Genomic DNA, 22252 nt, shown 5'->3' on the forward strand with positions numbered 1-22252 from the left:
AATCGATTTGACAAGACTTTTGAAAATATTTTGTAGTCGGTACATAGCAGAGAAACAGGCCTCCAATTCTTCATCTGTCTTAAGTCACCAGACTTTAGAAGGAGAGGCATCACTGCTCTTCTCAAGCTTAGAGGTAGCTCTCCACGTGACAGAGATGATTCCAGGACATGCATCAGTTCTGGGCGGAACAGGTCCCAAAATTTGACGTACAATTCAGCTGGCAGGCTGTCAATTCCAGGGTCCATTCCATTTAGAGCTTGGGTTAATTCCTCGAGCGTAATCGGTGCGTCCAACTCTAGGCACTGAGGCTCAGTTATGGAGGGAAGGCGAGAGGTTAACCGTCTCATCATTTTATCACAAACAATTCGTTTTGTAAACAATTTGGAGAAAAAATCTTTAACACACAACCTTATATCCTTGGGATTTGCTACAACAGTTCCGTTGGAGTCAAAAACAGAAACAATATTTTTAGGTGATTTACTAACAGAGTCCAAACGAAAGAAAGCCTTACTGGGGGTATCAAAATCCTTTAAGTTCCTGACCCTTAGTCCGAGTAGCAACCCTACTGCTTTCTCTTGGATTAACTCCCGTAGTTGAATCTTCTTTTCGAGTAATAACTGATAGTTTCTTGCATTATTATCTTTAACCAGTTTTCATTCTAGTTGTAAAATGTCAGCTTCTAAGCAAGTCATTGTTACATTCTTAACGTTTGTGACATTTGCTCTAAACTGCTGACAAAATACCCGAATATGGGTTTTTGTATTGTCCCACCATAAATTTACTGTAGAATATGAGGGTTTCCTTTGGATTTGGTAAGCCCAGAACACTTTGAAGGCTTCTTCAAATAGCCCATCTTCTAGATTCTAGAAGACTCGTATTAAATTTCCAATATGCACTTTTACGTATTGACTGAGGAAAAATAAACCCCATGGTTACTAAATGATGGTCTGAGAATATTGATGGAAAAAAATCTGGAGAGACCACAATGTTTCTAAAACGAGAATTTATATACCATCGGTCAAGTCTCGCAAAGGAAACTCTTCCTCCAGTAATACGGCTCCATGTAAACTGAAGTTCATTAGGGTAAAATTCCCTCCATATATCTCGTAACCCAACATGAGAGAAGTAAAGCGATAAATCAATACAAGATTCTGGATGGGGTTCTGCTGTGTTCCTGTCTATTTTGAGATCAAATGTACAGTTAAAATCACCCCCAATGCAGACACAGTGATTTGGATTAACTGACTAAGTGGTAGATCACAGAAGCAAAGAAAGCTCTTCGTTCTGCACTCTCGCAAGGTGCATACACATTAAATAATGTAAAATGAAAATTGTTAATCACTAGTTCAAGAGAAATGAATCGGCCTTTTACAATCTCCAGGAAGACACATGACTTGGGTGTTAGCCCCGATCTAAGTATAAAAGCAAGACCTGCCGAAAGAGAAGACAGGTTACTAAAATAACACTGCCTCCCAAAAAGGCGACACCAGTCATACTCTACATTCTCAGTGATATGTGTTTCTTGCAATAAAAGTGTCTATTTTCTTGCGCTTAAATAAACTTTGCACTTGAACTTGGCGATTGTGACTTGCACCTCCACCATTTATGTTTAGAGTTCCAAAAGTGATTTTCTTCATTCTTTATCAAAAGGCTTTATTGACTGTTGCGAAATTTCAAGACCTGCTTTGGTGATGAATTTCTGAAGACGGTGAAACTGTGACTTTGTTAATGGGAAATCAATGGGCTTTGTTATTATTTTTTTTCGCAGTTTGGAGAAATGAAACTAAATCAGGAAATGTATCTTTAATAACCACTTTTCACTGTCTATAGGTTTCATTTAGAAAAGAAAATACAAGGTGAGGAGCTATCATTGACTGACTCATCGGAGACTGAGACAACTCAGGCACCTCAACATCTTCATCCGACTCTGACGTTTCTGACAACACTGACAAGGTACCTCCAGGATCGAGAATATCAGCCTTGAGTCACTATTGGGATCTTGAGTGTCTTCAGAGATGTGCTGGAGAGCTCTTTGGTACAAACTACATTACCCTGATGTTCATTTGGCACAAACTAAGCCGAAACCCCAGTTTCTCCCTCATGTGTCGTGTTATCTATGGAATCGGTCGGAGATTCGGCAATACATTTTTCCATCTGTATGGGTAGAGGGGCACTGTCGAGGTCTGAGTCAATCACCGTCTGCTCATTAATAACCAGTGATGGTAATGGATCAATTGAGAGTTTACTAACGTCCTCAGCATTGCCTCCTATTTCCGTTGAACAACGATTTCTATCTACAGAGATGAACCGCATCTTTTGAGATTCATTTTCCTCAATTTTTGAATCAAATTTTCTATCCTCCTCTTCAAAAAGGGTCGAAACATGTAAACCAAATTGGGGTGCGTTTTCAGCGACACTGTCCATCTCCAATATTACTTTCTTTGTAATAATGAGAGAAAAACTAGCATCTGTTGCTCTTCGTTTTTTCGGGATAATTACAGGATCCTCGTCCATTTCTTCACTTCATGAAAGAGCATCAGGACAGGTTGTACAATTTGAGGTTACTTCATTTTCAATAATCGGGAGTGATGTACCATTATTTTCAACGCTGGGATTGGAAACAAAGGTATTGTTAACATCAGTCTCACTACAAGAGGGAACAGCAGGAACAACAGGAATCGGTAAAGTATTGAGATTAACATCAACCCGTTTTATAGGATCTGGAGTGTTGATATCCTTTTTGCAATCCATGTCTCCATGGCCATTTTTACCACACTTTGAACAGGAAACCTTGGGAGAAAATCGTTTTGACATGACCAAGGGCTCCACAGAGAAAACACGTTAACGAAGCTGATGAAGCATACATTTGATATTCACGATCATTAAACTTTGCCTTGAACGAAATATTCAGTCCCGTGTCATCACCGCGATCAGAAAGAACCATGAAAATCTGTCGATGAAAACTCATTACATGTTTTATCCGCTCGACTCGGCTTCTCAGTGGAATCATAGACATTCTTGACACAACTGTCCCATATCGCGACAAAACTGATATTAGTTTATCATTTTGTATGAAAGGTGGAACATTTGATATTACAATTTTCATCGCAGGGGTATCCATAGGGGACGCTAAAGGCCCGGTCACACCTTGACGTTTTAGCCAACGTATGCCGATTTTTGAATTTTTTTTCTAAAACGCTGGCACACGTTGAATATGTTATGGGTAAGTTTTGATAACATTGAGAGCACGCTGAAAAACACTGCCATACGTCGTTGTACGTTGGCTTTAAACGTTGTACTTTTTGGTTGTCCTCAAATTTTTTCATGCTTGAAATTTCACGACGTATGCCGGCGTATGACTCACACGTTCCGCTACGCTGGCCACAAGTTGTATGCACGGTCTGCGATCGTTGACAGACGTCAACACATGCTACTTGTAAGTTAATCATAAGTTGAGACACGCCGAGGTAATGTTTAGCGTACCCGAAACTTATTTCTAACCTATGATTAACGTGTTGTTGGCACGTTACGCGATCGTTGCCACACATCGACAGACGTTACTTTTAAGTTACTCATAGGCTGAAAGACGTCGGTATAATGGATCGTCCTTGCGTCAGCGTCCACGGCCACGGCCACGGCCAGGACACTTATTTGCAGCATTCTTCAAACTTTTCTTCGGCATGACGAGGATGTTCACACTTCGATGTCTAGCTTGGCTATGATTCCAATTGTCCATCGGCAGCGTCTATTTAAAATAGTCGAGTTTGAGCGTTTTAACACGTTCAGAAGAAACGCTTCAAATTTCCAAACCCCAGCGTCAAAAAACAAAGGCGAGTGACAGCAATTTAAATCGTTGATTGTAAACAATGAAAATAGCTGAGTGGTACCGTTTAAAAGTCGTTGAGTGTAAAAAAAATCCATTTGTTGAGCGCAAGCGTCTATTTTCAATAGTGGGGTTTGTGCGATTTAGCACGTTCAATAGAAACGATTAAAATTTCCGAGCGCCAGCGTCAAAAAACAAAGGCGAGTGACAGCAATTTAAATCGTTCATTGTAAACAATGAAAATAGCTGAGTGGTACCGTTTAAAAGTCGTTGAGTGTAAAAAAAAATCCAATTGTTGAGCGCAAGCGTCTACTTTCAATAGTGGAGATGCAGCCATTTAAATCGTTGAGTTTATCATTTAAATCGTTAAACGCAAGGACGATCCATCATAACCCACACCCTCCCCCTCACACTCACCTACTACTGCCAACATGAACAAACTACTACTAATACTAATACTAATACTAATACTAATACTAATACTAATACTGATACTGTTGACATGGACATCGACTCAAAAAGGACTCGAAAACACTGTTGGGTTCCCCTTTTATGAGCAGCATTTTTATACACCAATTCCCAAAACCGCTGGGAACACGTCTTTATATGGCAGTTGTAAGTTAGAAACACGTTAATTTATTTTTTTTGTCGACCGGAAGACGTCATTGGAATACGTCTACATACGTCGATGTGTGTTGGGACTACGTAAAGAATTGGTTCAAAGCACGTCAAACATAAGTTAGAAATAAGTTTCGCGTAAAAAAGACATTACCGCGACGTGTTTCGACTTATGAGTAGCTTATAAGTAGCCTTTGTGGACGTGTGTAAGCGTCCACATATCGTGTGTAAAACTTATCCCCATCTCATGCGGAACGTGTGTCATACGCCGAGTACGTCGTAAAATTTTGAACATGTTTAAAATTTGACGTACTCTACTTACTACGACGTATGATAGCGTACTTTAGCGTTCTACTCACGTATACCAAACTTACTCATACCGTATTTGACGTGCCCCAACGTTTTAGACACATTTTTCTTAGGTCGGCATATGTTGGCAAGATCGCCAAGGTGTGACCGTGATGTTGTCACTTCCATTTCTACGGCAGTTATGATTCGAATCGTTGTGCATCAGCCTTTTAATAGGCTACGTCACGACATCGTCGGCGATGCGTGCAACGCGCTATGCCTAAGTTAGACTATCGTTGGGCATCGGTTGTGTAGGCCGACAACAGGTTCAGCATTCGTTGGTATAAGTTATCTATAACACAACGAAACGTTCTGTGTCCGTTACCAATGCGTTATACATAAGACCAAGTCGCTATGAATACGTCCGAATCTTTAAAAAAACATCAAAAGTTCAACGTAAGCCAGCGTTTTACATACATTTTAATACGTTGCCATCGCTGGCTAAAACGTCAAGGTGTGACCGGGCCTTAACATAAAAACGGCACTCTCTGTGGTTAAACCTGTACTCACTATATTTTGCACCAAGTTTTCGTCCGACACTAAAACAATGACTTTCTGACTCATTCGGGACATAGCGCAGACATGTTCACAACCGATTACATCGCCGACTGCGAATACAACATCCTCAGTGAGGACCCCCTCTGGTGGAACACAAACAACCGCGTGTTTCCGAGTTAAATTTTCAAACACCTCATGCTGAGGGCGTACATTTGCCATGATGGCAGTTTATCACTTCTTTGCCCTAACCAGACAAGAAGGTCAAACTAAATGAATCAAAATTTTTAAAAAAGATCAAATGCATTATAAGCAACAAGGTACTTAAAATAAGGCCTCAAAAAAAAATCAGCTCGGCCACATCCAAATAGGCCAGCTCTCACTCTTAACGATAACAAAGGAGAACGAACACGAATAAAACACCACAGAACACAACAGGAAGGAAAAAGGGAAGAGGGAAGGGACGAAAACGACACTGAAAACTCACCACAACACAGAGCAGCAGCCCACGGTGGCCATGACACCACGCCCAGCAGGGGGCGAGAGAGAGAGAGAGAGAGAGAGAGAGAGAGAGAGAGAGAGAGAGAGAGAGAGAGAGAGAGAGAGAGAGAGAACCAGAGAGAGAGAGAGAGAGAGAGAGAACCAGAGAGAGAGAGAACGAGAGAGAGAACCAGAGAGAGAGAGAACGAGAGAGAGAACCAGAGAGAGAGAAAACGAGAGAGAGAACCAGAGAGAGAGAAAACGAGAGAGAGAACCAGAGAGAGAGAAAACGAGAGAGAGAACCAGAGAGAGAGAAAACGAGAGAGAGAACCAGAGAGAGAGAAAACGAGAGAGAGAACCAGAGAGAACCAGAGAGAGAGAGAAAACGAGAGAGAGAACCAGAGAGAGAGAGAAAACGAGAGAGAGAACCAGAGAGAGAGAGAAAACGAGAGAGAGAACCAGAGAGAGAGAGAAAACGAGAGAGAGAACCAGAGAGAGAGAGAAAACGAGAGAGAGAACCAGAGAGAGAGAGAAAACGAGAGAGAGAACCAGAGAGAGAGAGAAAACGAGAGAGAGAACCAGAGAGAGAGAGAAAACGAGAGAGAGAACCAGAGAGAGAGAGAAAACGAGAGAGAGAACCAGAGAGAGAGAGAAAACGAGAGAGAGAACCAGAGAGAGAGAGAAAACGAGAGAGAGAACCAGAGAGAGAGAGAAAACGAGAGAGAGAACCAGAGAGAGAGAGAAAACGAGAGAGAGAACCAGAGAGAGAGAGAAAACGAGAGAGAGAACCAGAGAGAGAGAGAAAACGAGAGAGAGAACCAGAGAGAGAGAGAAAACGAGAGAGAGAACCAGAGAGAGAGAGAAAACGAGAGAGAGAACCAGAGAGAGAGAGAAAACGAGAGAGAGAACCAGAGAGAGAGAGAAAACGAGAGAGAGAACCAGAGAGAGAGAAAACGAGAGAGAGAACCAGAGAGAGAGAGAAAACGAGAGAGAGAACCAGAGAGAGAGAGAAAACGAGAGAGAGAACCAGAGAGAGAGAGAAAACGAGAGAGAGAACCAGAGAGAGAGAGAAAACGAGAGAGAGAACCAGAGAGAGAGAGAAAACGAGAGAGAGAACCAGAGAGAGAGAGAAAACGAGAGAGAGAACCAGAGAGAGAAAACGAGAGAGAGAAAACGAGAGAGAGAAAACGAGAGAGAGAAAACGAGAGAGAGAAAACGAGAGAGAGAAAACGAGAGAGAGAAAACGAGAGAGAGAAAACGAGAGAGAGAAAACGAGAGAGAGAGGGCGAGAGAGAGAGGGCGAGAGAGAGAGGGCGAGAGAGAGAGGGCGAGAGAGAGAGGGCGAGAGAGAGAGGGCGAGAGAGAGAGGGCGAGAGAGAGAGGGCGAGAGAGAGAGGGCGAGAGAGAGAGGGCGAGAGAGAGAGGGCGAGAGAGAGAGGGCGAGAGAGAGAGGGCGAGAGAGAGAGGGCGAGAGAGAGAGGGCGAGAGAGGGAGGGCGAGAGAGCGAGGGCGAGAGAGAGAGGGCGAGAGAGAGAGGGCGAGAGAGAGAGGGCGAGAGAGAGAGGGCGAGAGAGAGAGGGCGAGAGAGAGAGGGCGAGAGAGAGAGGGCGAGAGAGAGAGGGCGAGAGAGAGAGGGCGAGAGAGAGAGGGCGAGAGAGAGAGAGGGCGAGAGAGAGAGGGCGAGAGAGAGAGAGGGCGAGAGAGAGAGAGGGCGAGAGAGAGAGGGCGAGAGAGAGAGAGAGAGGGCGAGAGAGAGAGGGCGAGAGAGAGAGAGAGAGAGAGGGCGAGAGAGAGAGAGGGCGAGAGAGAGAGAGGGCGAGAGAGAGAGAGGGCGAGAGAGAGAGAGGGCGAGAGAGAGAGAGGGCGAGAGAGAGAGAGGGCGAGAGAGAGAGAGGGCGAGAGAGAGAGGGCGAGAGAGAGAGAGGGCGAGAGAGAGAGAGAGGGCGAGAGAGAGAGAGGGCGAGAGAGAGAGAGGGCGAGAGAGAGAGAGGGCGAGAGAGAGAGAGGGCGAGAGAGAGAGAGGGCGAGAGAGAGAGAGGGCGAGAGAGAGAGAGGGCGAGAGAGAGAGAGGGCGAGAGAGAGAGAGGGCGAGAGAGAGAGAGGGCGAGAGAGAGAGAGGGCGAGAGAGAGAGAGGCCGAGAGAGAGAGAGGGGGAGAGAGAGAGGGCGAGAGAGAGAGAGGGCGAGAGAGAGAGAGAGGGCGAGAGAGAGAGAGGGCGAGAGAGAGAGAGGGCGAGAGAGAGAGAGAGGGCGAGAGAGAGAGAGGGCGAGAGAGAGAGAGGGCGAGAGAGAGAGAGGGCGAGAGAGAGAGAGGGCGAGAGAGAGAGAGGGCGAGAGAGAGAGAGGGCGAGAGAGAGAGAGGGCGAGAGAGAGAGAGGGCGAGAGAGAGAGAGGGCGAGAGAGAGAGAGGGGGAGAGAGAGAGAGGGCGAGAGAGAGAGAGGGCGAGAGAGAGAGAGGGCGAGAGAGAGAGAGGGCGAGAGAGAGAGAGAGGGCGAGAGAAAGAGAGGGCGAGAGAGAGAGAGGGCGAGAGAGAGAGAGAGGGCGAGAGAGAGAGAGGGGGCGAGAGAGAGAGAGGGGGCGAGAGAGAGAGAGGGCGAGAGAGAGAGAGGGCGAGAGAGAGAGAGGGCGAGAGAGAGAGAGGGCGAGAGAGAGAGAGGGCGAGAGAGAGAGAGGCCGAGAGAGAGAGAGGACGAGAGAGAGAGAGGCCGAGACAGAGAGAGAGAGGGCGAGAGAGAGAGAGGGCGCGAGAGAGAGAGGGCGAGAGAGAGAGAGGGCGAGAGAGAGACAGGGCGAGTGAGAGAGAGGGTGAGAGAGAGAGAGGGGGAGAGAGAGAGAGGGCGAGAGAGAGAGAGGGCGAGAGAGAGAGAGGGCGAGAGAGAGAGAGGGCGAGAGAGAGAGAGGGCGAGAGAGAGAGAGGGCGAGAGAGAGAGAGGGCGAGAGAGAGAGAGGGCGAGAGAGAGAGAGGGCGAGAGAGAGAGAGGGCGAGAGAGAGAGAGGGCGAGAGAGAGAGAGGGCGAGAGAGAGAGAGGGCGAGAGAGAGAGAGGGCGAGAGAGAGAGAGGGCGAGAGAGAGAGAGGGCGAGAGAGAGAGAGGGCGAGAGAGAGAGAGGGCGAGAGAGAGAGAGGGCGAGAGAGAGAGAGAGGCGAGAGAGAGAGAGAGAGAGAGAGAGAGAGAGAGAGAGAGGGCGAGAGAGAGAGAGGGCGAGAGAGAGAGAGAGAGAGAGAGAGAGAGGGCGAGAGAGAGAGAGGGCGAGAGAGAGAGAGGGCGAGAGAGAGAGAGGGCGAGAGAGCGAGAGAGCGAGAGAGAGAGAGGGCGAGAGAGGGAGAGGGCGAGAGAGAGAGAGAGAGAGAGAGAGAGAGAGAGAGAGAGAGAGAGAGAGAGAGCGAGAGGGAGAGAGAGAGAGAGAGAGAGAGCGAGCGAGAGAGAGAGAGAGAGAGAGAGAGAGAGAGAGAGAGAGAGAGAGAGAGAGAGAGAGAGAGAGAGAGAGAGAGAGAGAGAGAGAGAGAGAGAGAGAGAGAGAGAGAGAGAGAGAGAGAGAGAGAGAGAGAGAGAGAGAGAGAGAGAGAGAGAGAGAGAGAGAGAGAGAGAGAGAGAGAGAGAGAGAGAGAGAGAGAGAGAGAGAGAGAGAGAGAGAGAGAGAGAGAGAGAGAGAGAGACTTTTGAAGCTCTTTTATTATAAAAATAGAAAAACACCACCAAACCATGTGAATCCCTAAACCATATAACATTGTATATATTTGTACCTGGCTGCACATGCGCAAGCCATACTCAAATGAAAGAGAATAAAATTATAAGTACACGCACAGTTTGTTCTCTTTACATTCACACAAAACACCGTCAATGCACCATAATTCTTCAAATACATGGAGGCTGCTCATATTCAGATGAAAAGCGTGCTCCAGTTGTATCCGTGCAGAAATCATTCCTTTGATGCAACAAAGTACATTCCCATTGCTTTCACTTGCTAATTTCCCTTTCCTGGTTTTGTAAATAGCAAGCTTTGCAATACCCAGTAGGAAATTAAGAACCAGCATCACCGGTTTTTTCAACAGTGGTACATGCAAAGCCATACACAAAAACTGAGAAAGAAAAAACAACTTTAAGTTTGCAAAAAATTCGTTGAAGGAACAGAAAGAGAGGTGTTAATCTCTTACATTCAATGAATGTATGGTGCATAGTTTCTATATCATTACAGAAAGGACATACATTAGACACGAGAGAATTAAACTTATGAAGCAGCGTTTGTGTCGCTTGAGCCTGATGGGCTAGTCTCCAGTTTAGATCTCCTGTTCTACCGACTGTCGGAAATTTGTACATTGCGTTCCAGACTGGAGTGAGGAAGGCTCCTACAGGTAAGAAGTCCTTCCATTTATTCTTTACGGGTTCTTTAGAACTGGGAAAAACTGTTTCCAGACAAGTTCGATAAATTGTTTTCCTTCCCATTACATGGAACACCCCGGTTTCTTCACTGCTTGTGGAGAACACCCAAAGTTGCTTTTCCGAGGTGATTAGGAGCTCTGGGAAGAATAGACGAGGGTCTGCTTCCTCATCAACTCCGTTCCATCCAATGTTTAATTTTTCTAACGTCTGGATTACTGTTTTTATCACTTTCTTCACTATTCGAACTGATCGCAACCCAACTTGAGATGACACAGAACTGGCAGGTAACCACTGTCTCAGGGAAGGCTCCATTAAGTCCCGTACTTTGTTAATTTTCCTGTTGGTAAAGACTTTCATGAATGACCTGCTGGTGGATATTTCAGAGAACAATGGATTTTGGAAGAGTGGCTCATGTATAAACTTTTTTTAGCATCATGAGACCTCCAATCACTGTACTCCTAGGCATTGCCACACATTCAAAAGGCTCTGATGAAAATCGGGGAGCTGAGTCCTCTCGACCTGCTTAAGATCTATGAGGAAGAGTTCCTAGTCGTAGTTCATTCCATCTGCTCATCTGAGCAGGGCATTAGTAAGAGGATACCATGGTGCAAACTCATTATACAGTAGACGCTTTATCGTCATCAGTCGAAAAGCCTTTATTCGGCTTTGGATGTACGCCACACTTTGACCACCTTCGTGTCGGGGCCTGCACAACACATCTGGCTTGAGCCAATGATGGCCTCCCCAGAAAAAAATGATCAGAACCTTCTGAATGTTGGTAACTAAATCTCTAGGAGGATGGAATGCAATGACTTTGTGCCATATAGTTGGAAACACGAGGTTATTTATGATAGTCACCCGTGATTTTAACGACAGGACGTGGAGTATTCCTTTCCACCTTGCCAGTTTCTGTTTGATATTATCCAGGAAGCCATCCCAATTTTTCTTTTCATAATTTTTAGTTCCCAAAAAAATACCGAGATATTTGAATCCTTCGCTTTCCCATTGCATTCCTCTTGGAAGTGTTGGCAGAGGAGAAGGTGAAGACAGTGATTGAGAGAGGGGATTAGAGGACAACCAAAGCGCGACACTTTTTTCCAATTTACCCTCGCGGACGAGGCGAGCTCAAAATTGGCAAAGCAACGAGATACTTCAGTTCCATCCTGCTGGTTTGAAACCGTAACACAAAAATCATCAGCATAAGCTGAAATAACAAATTTAGAGTTGTCCGCTAAGGACACCCCTGACATGGAAGCCGGGAGCAGAGTCAGTAAGGGTTCAACAGAGAGAGTATACAGCATGCCTGACAGTGGACAGCCCTGACGGATGCCTCACTGAAAGGGAAAGGAATGACACAAACTGTTGTTTACTTTTAGTAGACATGATGCATTGTTATACAATAATTTTATACCAGAAATGAAATTTTCCCCTAAACCCACTTTAGTGAGAACTGCAAACAAAAAAAATCATTATCTACACTATCAAACGCTTTTTCCTGATCCAGGAGTAGTAAACCAAAACCATGAGAAGTATTTTGTCCCATGCTGATCAAGTCTCTCACCAGGAATACATTATCATATATGGAACGCTCAGGGACACAATACGATTGGTCTTCGTCAATCAGGAAAGAGATGACTTGTCTTAAACGAGTTGCAAACACTTTTGACATGATTTTATAATCCATATTGAGCAATGATACAGGCCGCCAATTTGTCATTTGCTGCACGTCACCTTTTTTGGGAAGGAGGCATAAGACTGCTCTCCTGCAGCTTAATGGTAGTTTACCATGATCAAAGCTTTCAAGGAGAATCTCATGTAGAGTAGGGCCTAAAATGTCCCAAAAAGCTTTATACAATTCAACCGGGAGCCCATCCAGTCCAGGGGCTTTTCCATCCTCAATTTGTTTTAGCACCACACTGAGTTCCTCAAGAGAGATGTCACCCTTGAGATAGTGTTGCTGCTCTTCTGAAAGGGATGGAAGAACGTCAATCATTCCGTTTGCCACAGTCTTATCTATCATTCTAGGTGAAAAAAAGCTTTGAGTAGAAGTTTTGCAGTGAGTTCTTAATATCACTCTGGCGAGTCAAGAGAACACCTTCAGGAGAGCGAAGGCTGTGGATCTGTTGGGAAGTTTTGGTAGCCTTCTCCAAATTGAAGAAATCCTTGTTTGGTATGTCCAGCCGTATTTTGCTCATCCTGAGGTGGACAAGTGCTCCGGCTGCACGCTCCTTTCACCAGTTCGGCCAGTAGGGTCTTTTTTTGTCAATTGCTGGTCATTTTTTAACAGATGTTCCAGCTTTTTGTTCATGGTCAAGTATTTCAGATATTAACACAGATTTCAAACCAGATGTATTACTAGTGGTGTACAAGCAATATTGCTGACAAAAAACACGAATCTGGGATTTTGTGCAGTCCCACCATTGTCTAATGTTTAAATATGAATGTTTTTCCATTTCTAATTTTCCCCATACTAATCGAAAAGCGTCTTTAAAAAGTACGTCTTGTAAAAGTTTGACATTAAAAGTCCAGTATGCACTTCTACAAGAGTGAAACGGTAATGCATAAACCATTACAACCATGTGATGGTCAGAGAACCCCGACGGACTTATACATGTTCTCTTAAGGGGCTGTCACACCTTGACGTTTTAGCCAGCGTATGGCAAGGTATCAAAATATATGTAAAACGCAGGCGTATGCTGAACTATTGATGTTTTTTTAAGTTTTGGGCATATAATAACGTGTTGGACGTATGCATAACGTATTAGTAACGTACACAGAACGTTTCAATCACATATAGATAACTTATACCAACGAATGCTGAGCTTGTTGTCGGCGTTCACAACCTATGCCCAACGATAGTCTAACTTATGCATAGCGTACAGCAGCATATCGCCGACGATCACATGGTGTAGGCTATTAATAGGCTGCGGCTCGACGATTCAAATCATAACCGCACTAGACATCAAAGTGTGAAGCCGCTGTCACACCTTGACGTTTTAGCCAGCGTATGCTGATGTATGAAAATTTTACCGAACCAAGCTGGCACACGTCGAATACGTTATGGGTAAGTTTTGTATACGTTAAGAGCATGCTGGCATACGTCGTAGTACGCTGGCATACGTCGTCATACACCGAGTACGTCGAGAAATTTTCAGAATGTTGAAAATTTCTCGACATACTCGGTGTATGACACACGTTCCGCATATGACACACGTTCTGCAAACGCTGGCCACAAGTTGTAGGCACGTTACGCGGTCGTTGACACATGTCGACACACGTTACTCATAAGTAGAAACACGTCGAGGTAATGGTTAGCGTCAGTGTTCTCGACCTCCTGGTTTTTTTTTTTTCTTCGGTATGACGGTGATGTTGACACTTTGCTTTCTAGTGCGGTTATGATTTAAATCGTTGAGCGGCAACCTATTAATTATATTATATTATAACCACACTAGAAATTGAAGTGTCAACATCACCGTCATACAGAAGAAGAAGAAAAAAAAAAAAAACCAGGGAGTCTGGAACACTGACGCTAACCATTACCTCGACGTGTTTCTACTTATGAGTAACGTACAAGTAGCGTGTGTCGACGTGTGTCAATGATCGCGTAATGTGCCTACAACTTATGGCCAACATTATGCGGAACATGCGAGTCATATGCTGGCATACGTCGGGAAATTTCAAGCATGGAAAATTTGTCTAACAGCTCGGCGTACTACGACGTATGCCAGCATACTACGACATATGCCAGCATGCTCTTAACGTATACAAACTTACCCATAACGTATTCGACGTGTGCCAGCGTTTTAGCCAAATTTTTCATACGTCAGGCATACGCTGGCTAAATCGTCAAAATGTGACAGGGCCTTCAGTGAGATTTACCATTCCTTGGTTCACATAGTCTATCTAGACGGCCCATGGTGATTTGATTTTTACCGCGTCTCGCAAGGCGAGACGTGGCTTTAAGAGAGCTCGGCGTTGTTGTTGTTGTTCTTCTTCTTCTTGTGAAGACAAAACCTTTAGAACTCAGCTCTTTTTTATACAGGATCCAGATCTCCTTAAATACTAAACACATGTACACATCCTCACATTGAGGGTGCCTTTTGAGAGCGTCTATCATGAACTTTTAAATATATTCGGACATTTGCTTTTAAGTTTCGAAAAGTTCACCTTACTCTTTAAAGATTATTCCATTTAATGTAATGCAATTTCGTAAATACACTATTTATTTCAAGAATACACTATATTTCGTAAATACGTAAATACACTATGACGGGTCTCACTATTGGCTTAATCAAAGCACGTGACGAAATATCGGAAGTTATTGTTGTTTTTTTTTTCTTAGCCAACAAAACCTTTCGGACACGGCTCTTGGACACATTTGTCCTTGTTTGAAGAACAAACCCATGTATACCGACGGGTGCTAGGGTTCTGTGATCGCCAAATATCTACAAGTTTATATTTCACTATCAGCTGTGCCAATGGTCTTGCACTGGGGGGGGGGGAGGGTTCAGGAGTGTTTCTGTCAAGCTCAGGGTTGAGGGTACAATTGTAATCTCCTCCCATGCACACTAATCTAGTAAAGTTAATCGAACTTAGAAAATCTGACAACTTGTAAAGGAAGGAAGTTCTTTCAGAGCAAACACTGGGGCAGTATACATTAATTATACTGATATTTTGATTACTGCTAATAAGTCAACAGAAATCAAAAACCCCTTACAAACCTCTCTAAAAACAATCTCTAAGGGATGGAGTCGGATGCAAGACTACTGCCACACCTGCTTTAGCCTCTTCCAGACCACTAGAGAAAAGGTGGCAACCTTTAAATATTCTGTGCCACTCAGCCTCAGAGGATTGATTGGCATGAGTCTCTTGTAGCATTAAAACATCAATTTTTCCGTTCTCAAAAAGTTGAAACACCTGCAGGCGACGCACACAGCTGCGACCTCGATTGATGTTTAAGGATGATATCGTATATCGTTTAATTGATATCGTATATTAGAAAACTTCATCTCTATACTGTTCTTATTCAAAGTTTCCTTTTACTTGAGGAGTTCCTTTCCAGCCTTAGTGGTGGACTTCCTTAACCGTTGAAATTGGGGTTCTGACATTTTCTTGGGTTCATGGACCATATCCTTTGCAGTTTTAAGAAAAGCATGTAAATCTGGGAAAAAAATCCTTGATTTTAACATGCCTTTTCCTAAAAGTTTCGTCAAGGAACTGAATGACATCTTCTTGGGAAGCCTCTATGGTATTCCCCCCATCTTCGCAATTTTGAGAACATGAAGTGCTGACTGATGGAGTAGAAGAGGTTTTGTTAGGGCTAACCTCTTCATCTTTGTTGTTCTCTACTTGTTCATTATTTAATTCAAACCTTTCAATATCAATAGGGTCAACGAGATCTGTATTATTTATAGACATTCTGACTTGACATTTTTACATGTAGCATCTCTCTCAGCATCCTTTCCATGGAAAGATTCCCCTTTGATCTGTTCAGCCTTGGATGGATTAACAGTTTCCTCCAAGGGGGGTCCCATCTTATCTGATTCTTTCTTATTGGCATGCTCCTCTGGAAACTCATTGGAGAGAATCTGCCTGTCAATACATCCACTCATGTCATCTTGAGTTGTACGAACCTCACTATCTATGTCGATATCAGCGAGTGGTGCAAACGGGTTACTCACTGTTAGCACCGGTTCTCGTTTGCTTTCCGGTACCACAAGATTGTCTGTTTGACTCATCTTGAAGGTCTGATGAGACCGACACAGCCTGGATCTTATTTTGCATTTCTTTTCCCTCAGTCACTCCTGGACATGAACGTTTATGACCTTTTCTCCGGGCAACTGTTATGAAAACCTCCATGTTTCCATCTGTACTGTCCTGTACTGTATGGGGAAATGAGTCTTCTTCCCTCCCCCCATAGGTGTGGGGGGGGGAGGGGTCTTCTTCGCATGCAACCATAGGTGGGGAGAGGGGTCTTTTTCTCTCCCGCCGATAGGTCAGGGGGAGGGGTCTACCGCCTCTCGTTCCCCAGAAGATAGGGGAGAGGGGTCATTCTCTTCCTGCCCACCAGCAGGAGGGTGGCGGGAGGGATCGATCGTTTCTCCTTCTACAGTAGGTGGGGGAGGAGGATCTCTTATCTCCTGTTGTTGCCTTTCAGATGACGTAGCCACGTTGGGACAGAAATTTTTCACGTGCCCGTACGCCCCGCAGAAACGACACTTCATTACGTCCGTGGAGGCGTACATTTTATAAACATGGTTGTCAATTTTCGCACTAAAAACCACATTTGACTGTTTCGCATTTTCAGGCAGTATCATGTACGCAACTCTTTTGAATGTCATTACGTGTTTAAACTTTCCACTGCTCGAGTGTAACGGCACCATGGTAATTTTTGATACAACTGTACCGAACCTTCTCAACTGAGCACATAACTCCTCGTTCTTGATGAACGGCAGGACATTGGTGATATTAATTTTCGTCGCCGACGTTTGTAACGAGGATACAGTGAGGTAGAGGTCCGGCTCGATGAAGAGACCTCGTTCCACAACAGAATTCACCATGTGCACATCTGAGACAAATATGACGAGTTTTTTGTCCATGCGAGAGGCTGCACGGATGTGATGTGAACAGATTATGTTTCCAATCGCGAAGAGAACATTTTCAATTTTCACTTCACGAGGAGGAGTGCAGACAATCCGTGTTTATGGGTTAACGCCTCGTAATTTGCGATGCGGAAATGTTCGCCCGCCATGTTCAACACACAAAGGGATACTCGGTAAAGAGCTACGCGAAAAAAATAGCATCTTTTAAACACAAAAAAAATCAACAAAACACAACCACAGTAATGGAAAAAAACCATCCGCCGGTGGCCTCACCAGACTACCGGTTGATAACCTCCCAACACCGGACTGTGGGCTCCGTCTGTCTGTCTGTCTGTCTCTCTCTCTCTCTCTCAGGAGATGGGACAATACAAGAAGCGATATAGAAAAACCAAAAGGTTTCAGAAAGGAGCGAGAAAATAGCGTCTTTTAAACACCAAAAAAAAAAAAATCAACAAAACAAAACCAGAGTAATGGAAAAGAAACTAAAAAAGGAGTACACAAGCGATGCTGGCAAATGTAGGAAAATAATAATAATAATGATAATAATATGGACGAGGTCCAAGTATCGTTTAAAGGGAGCCAAAGTGTTGACAAAAACTAACAAAACACGTCGGATGGAAACCAGGCCTCAAAACCGGGAGGGGTTCTGAGATACCCGAACACCACCTCCCTTGCGCGCTCTCTTTCTCTCTCTCGCTCAATAGAAAAGACAAAACAAGGAGAAAAGGGGTAAAGAGAAAATGAAAACTAAAACACTTAGACGATGAGAAGAGAGAAAGGAGAAAGCAACACAGGCTCCGCGCGTACCACCAGGGACTGAGCAACAGCCCTTTGCGATTGCACGTGCGTGCCAAGCGAACAACAGCTGTGCAAAGTGGCAGGAGAGAGAGAGAGAGAGAGAGAGAGAGAGAGAGAGAGAGAGAGAGAGAGAGAGAGAGAGAGAGAGAGAGAGAGAGAGAGAGAGAGAGAGAGAGAGAGAGAGAGAGAGAGAGAGTACGAGAGAGAGAGAGAGAGTACGAGAGAGAGAGAGAGAGAGAGAGAGAGAGAGAGAGAGAGAGAGAGAGAGAGAGAGAGAGAGTACGAGAGAGAGAGAGTACGAGAGTACGAGAGAGAGAGAGTACGAGAGTACGAGAGAGAGAGAGTACGAGAGTACGAGAGAGAGAGAGTACGAGAGTACGAGAGAGAGAGAGTACGAGAGTACGAGAGAGAGAGTACGAGAGAGAGAGTACGAGAGAGAGAGTACGAGAGAGAGAGTACGAGAGAGAGAGTACGAGAGAGAGAGTACGAGAGAGAGAGTACGAGAGAGAGAGTACGAGAGAGAGAGTACGAGAGAGAGAGTACGAGAGAGAGAGTACGAGAGAGAGAGTACGAGAGAGAGAGTACGAGAGAGAGAGTACGAGAGAGAGAGAACGAGAGAGAACGAGAGAGAACGAGAGAGAACGAGAGAGAACGAGAGAGAACGAGAGAGAACGAGAGAGAACGAGAGAACGAGAGAGAACGAGAGAGAGAGAGAGAGAAAGAGAGAGAGAGAGAGAGAACGAGAGAGAGAGAGAGAGAGAACGAGAGAGAGAGAGAGAGAGAGAGAGAGAGAGAGAGAGAGAGAGAGAGAGAGAGAGAGAGAGAGAGAGAGAGAGAGAGAGAGACTTTTGTATCTTTTGTTATAAAAATAGAAAGTAAGGCCCCCAAATGGGAGTTACATGTTCATTTCAGAGAAAGAAAGAAAACCAAGAAATAATTTCTGAAGAAGGATGAATCGGGTGGGTTATATACAAAACATTTCACAAAAGGATAAACATTCCTCTCGGACTTTACAAATAACTTCTTTTGGACACCATTTTGATTTGAACTGTGGTAATCTTCCAGTTACTGAAAAGAAAGCAAAATCCAATTTAACATGACTAATTACAAGGTTTTGGAACAAAAACAAAGCATCTTCATCATTTACTCCAACACCATCAAGTTTTCTTTTCCTTGACTTATATACTGGCATATTTGCCTGAGCAAGCAGGAAATTGGCTAACACAGCATCGGAATTTTTGTGTGGGATATCCAATCCGTAGATGACCACACAAGTGTTAAAAATCAAACCAAACCTCACAAAACAATTCCGAAGTAAAATAAATGAGAACGGGCACTCAGTAGAGCGCATACCTTCGCCAACGCTACATTTTGCCCCCCCCTCCAGAAACCGTTGATTGTGAGGGTATTTAATCCCATACCACATCTGTCATCTCATATGTGTTATGATGGCTTAAAAACATTAAATTTCCTGCTATTTGACACTGATTCACGTACATTGTACAATTTCTGTATGAACTCCCTGACCTTTTTGGGTGTCGGTGTCAAATCAATCTGATGACAACTGGTCACATTATAAAAAAAAATCAAATATTACACATCACAGGATAGGGAATTGAATTATAAACATTTTGAATCTACTTACATGCAAATTGTATAAGAATTGACCGCGTTATGATAATAAAGGTCATTGACCCACCTGACCTTTGACCCAAACCGCTAACAAAGGTAATGATGTCATTGTGTCATATCATATATCACAAGATTGGACATTGAATTCACAACATTTTGGCATTGGTTGCATGCAAATTGGATAAAAATCGCCGCACTATGGCAAAATGACGATTTTGACCTTTTCATGACCTCGACCTTGACCTTTGTACTCTTAATTTTGTAATTGGTATTAGGGTGTGGGGAACAGAACAGTCAACACTTTGGTGTTGGTTTCATGCAAATCGGATAAGAATTGACCATGTTATGACTAAAACCGCACATTTTGCAATGTCGTGACCCCCCCTGACCTTTGACTCCCAACCGCTAATAAGGGTTATTAAGTCATTGTGTCATGTCACATATCACAAGATGGGGCATTGAATTCTGAACATTTTGGCATTAGTTGCATGCAAATTGGATACAAATTGACCGCGCTATGGTAAAAAGACGATTTTGACCTTTTCATGACCTTGACCTTTGACCCGATCGCTCGCAAAATCTAATCAAATGGTCCTCGGATAATAACCAATCATCTCACCAAATTTGCTGCGATTCAGTTCAACACTTTTGGAGTTATGCGAATAACAAACACACATATTCACAAATAAATAAATACACAGCGATCAAAACATAACCTTCGCAACAAAGTTTGCGAAGGTAACTAGCATAACCCGCTCTCTGCGCGACATGTTGGGGTGGGTGTGTTTGAGAAAGGAACTGATGCAGAGTATCAGTAGTAATTTTACTTTAATGCAGTAAGTAGAATATGATTTCACTGTTTCAGAACCATTTTATTTACTTTTTTTTGTACCATGCACCTCATATGGTCTTTGAGATAATGTAAGCCGAATATCACGTTACTCGAGCGCAGAACAAAGTCGAAGATAGCACGACACGAAACCAGAAACTCGGAAATAATATACAAGATAAAGTTGCCAACCGTTGGCATGCAACATAAGATGTGAAAAAGGTTTTCATATTTCTTACAAAAAGGACATTCATCTACAAGCAGATTTGAAAAACGGTGTAACAGGTGATTTGAAGGAAGGATCCAGTGTACTAGTCTCCATTGGAGGTCGCCATGTCATGGTGGTACAGGAAGGTGATAAAAACCTTTCCAGTTAGGAAAATAAGGGGGAGAACAAGGTAAGAGGTCTCTCCATCGAACCTTCCGCTGTGTTATTGCCATTGTGAAATAAATTTTACAAAACACAAATAAAGGTCTTTTTGTTTGGGAAGGCCATTGAAGCCTACGTTAAAAGGGGGACAAGGAAGAGGGCTGGCAAGAGAAAAAGCACATACGAGTTCAGGAAAGGTAGAGAGAGAAGGTATTCGATGTGCATTTTGTTCATTGCTTTGCTGGTCCTGCTCCCAAGCAGGTGCAAGCTGTGTGTATGTCCAAAGCACACTACATAATATGCGTGCCACGATTCGAGAGCATCGCACACCGACCAGGCTTGCCAATGCATCAGCTCCGATCCAGGTGCCGTTTGGGCTGAGAAGATCTGTGACAGATTTAACGCCCTTGTCGGTAAAGCGTTGAATAAAACACCTATCAGCAGGCATATCATGGAAAAAGGAGTTGTAGAACAAAGGTTCTTCCAGAAACATCTGTTTCGTGTAAGAATGTGTAGCTCTTGTTATTGTCAGAGCTTGCCACGCATTTAGCATGCTCTGATAGAAACCAGAGAGGGGATGTGTCGATTTTGGAAAGGTCCATCAGGAAAAGAGAGTGGTCATAGCCTACCCTCCCAGCCTGTTGCAAAAGGTGATGAGCGACGTTGACCCATGGTGGAGAGGGTCGCGTGTATAGCATACGAAGAACAACCGAGAGTCGAAAGGCCATTATCCGGCTCTTTTTGTTGACCAGGCCTTGGCCTCCATCAGTCAGTGGTAAACTTAGGACCCCAGCTCGCAACCAGTGTTTTCCGTCCCAGAAAAAGGACACGAAGCACTTCTGGAGCTGTTGAAGCAACACTGCTGAAGGATGCAGCACGAAGAACTTGTGCCATAAGGTAGAGGCCACCAATGTGTTGATGACCAAGACCCTTCCACGATATGACAGTTGTGTGATCAGACCTTTCCATTTTTGCAGTTTACCCTCAACAAACTCGAGCAGACCAGCCCAATTCTTTGCTACTGTGGTATTGTTACCTAAGAACACTCCAAGGTATTTCACACCATCATTGGCCCATGACAGTGGAGCAAGAAGTCTTGGCGCCAAGTTGCACAACGAACCGAGCCAAAGGGTGCTCGTTTTGTTCCAATTTACTTTGGCTGAAGAAGCCTTTTCGAGTAAGGATAAACAATAACGAACGATGTTAATGTCATTGATATCTTGTACAAATACACATACGTCATCAGCATATGCCAGTACCTTGATGGGCCGTTCAAACTGGGACAAACTAAACCCTGTTAGTCAACAGCGCAAAGAAACCAGTAGGGGTTCGATGGAGAGAGCAGAAAGCAACCCGGAAAGAGGGCAACCTTGTCTAATACCCCTGTTAGCAGACAAGGGTGAAACAAGTTCATTGTTTATCTTAAGCACACTATAAATAGTATTGTATAGTATCTTAATACAAGAGATGAAGGTTGAACCAAGTCCAAACCGCTCAAGTACTTCGAAAAGGTACCGATGATCAACACGGTCAAAGGCTTTCTCCTGATCAAGGAGAAGTCCTAAATCTTTAGGGTTTTCCTTGCACAGTCCATTGATGTCTCTCACAAGGGAGATGTCATAGATGGAACGTTTTGGGACACATTAACATTGGTCTTCCTTCAACAACGAGGATAAATAAGGAGTAAGTCGCGATGCCAGGGCTTTTGAAAATATCTTATAGTCCGAACATAACAGGGAGATAGGACGCCAATTTTCAATACTCAGCATGTCTCCCTTTTTGGGGATGAGGGTAAGAGCTTGTCGGCAACTCTGAGGTAGCTCTCCAAGCTGGCAGCTTGCGTTCAAAGCGTTAATGAGTTCTGGACCCAATAAGTG

The 22252-nt window shown here is 44.1% G+C and overlaps 1 protein-coding gene and 1 pseudogene across 11 annotated transcripts in view; both read right to left on the reverse strand.

Moving 5' to 3' along the window:
• Positions 1-22252, reverse strand: part of LOC147019533 (ADP-ribosylation factor-like protein 8B) — a 121931-nt gene that overhangs the window by 51487 nt on the left and 48192 nt on the right. The window lies entirely within an intron of this gene.
• On the reverse strand, positions 1634-3016 carry LOC147019534 (uncharacterized; annotated as a pseudogene).

The sequence above is a fragment of the Eptatretus burgeri genome, chromosome 9, assembly GCF_056783735.1.
Source record: "Eptatretus burgeri isolate ZD-2024b chromosome 9, Ebu_testis_v1, whole genome shotgun sequence".
NCBI classification, from domain to species: domain Eukaryota; kingdom Metazoa; phylum Chordata; class Myxini; order Myxiniformes; family Myxinidae; genus Eptatretus; species Eptatretus burgeri.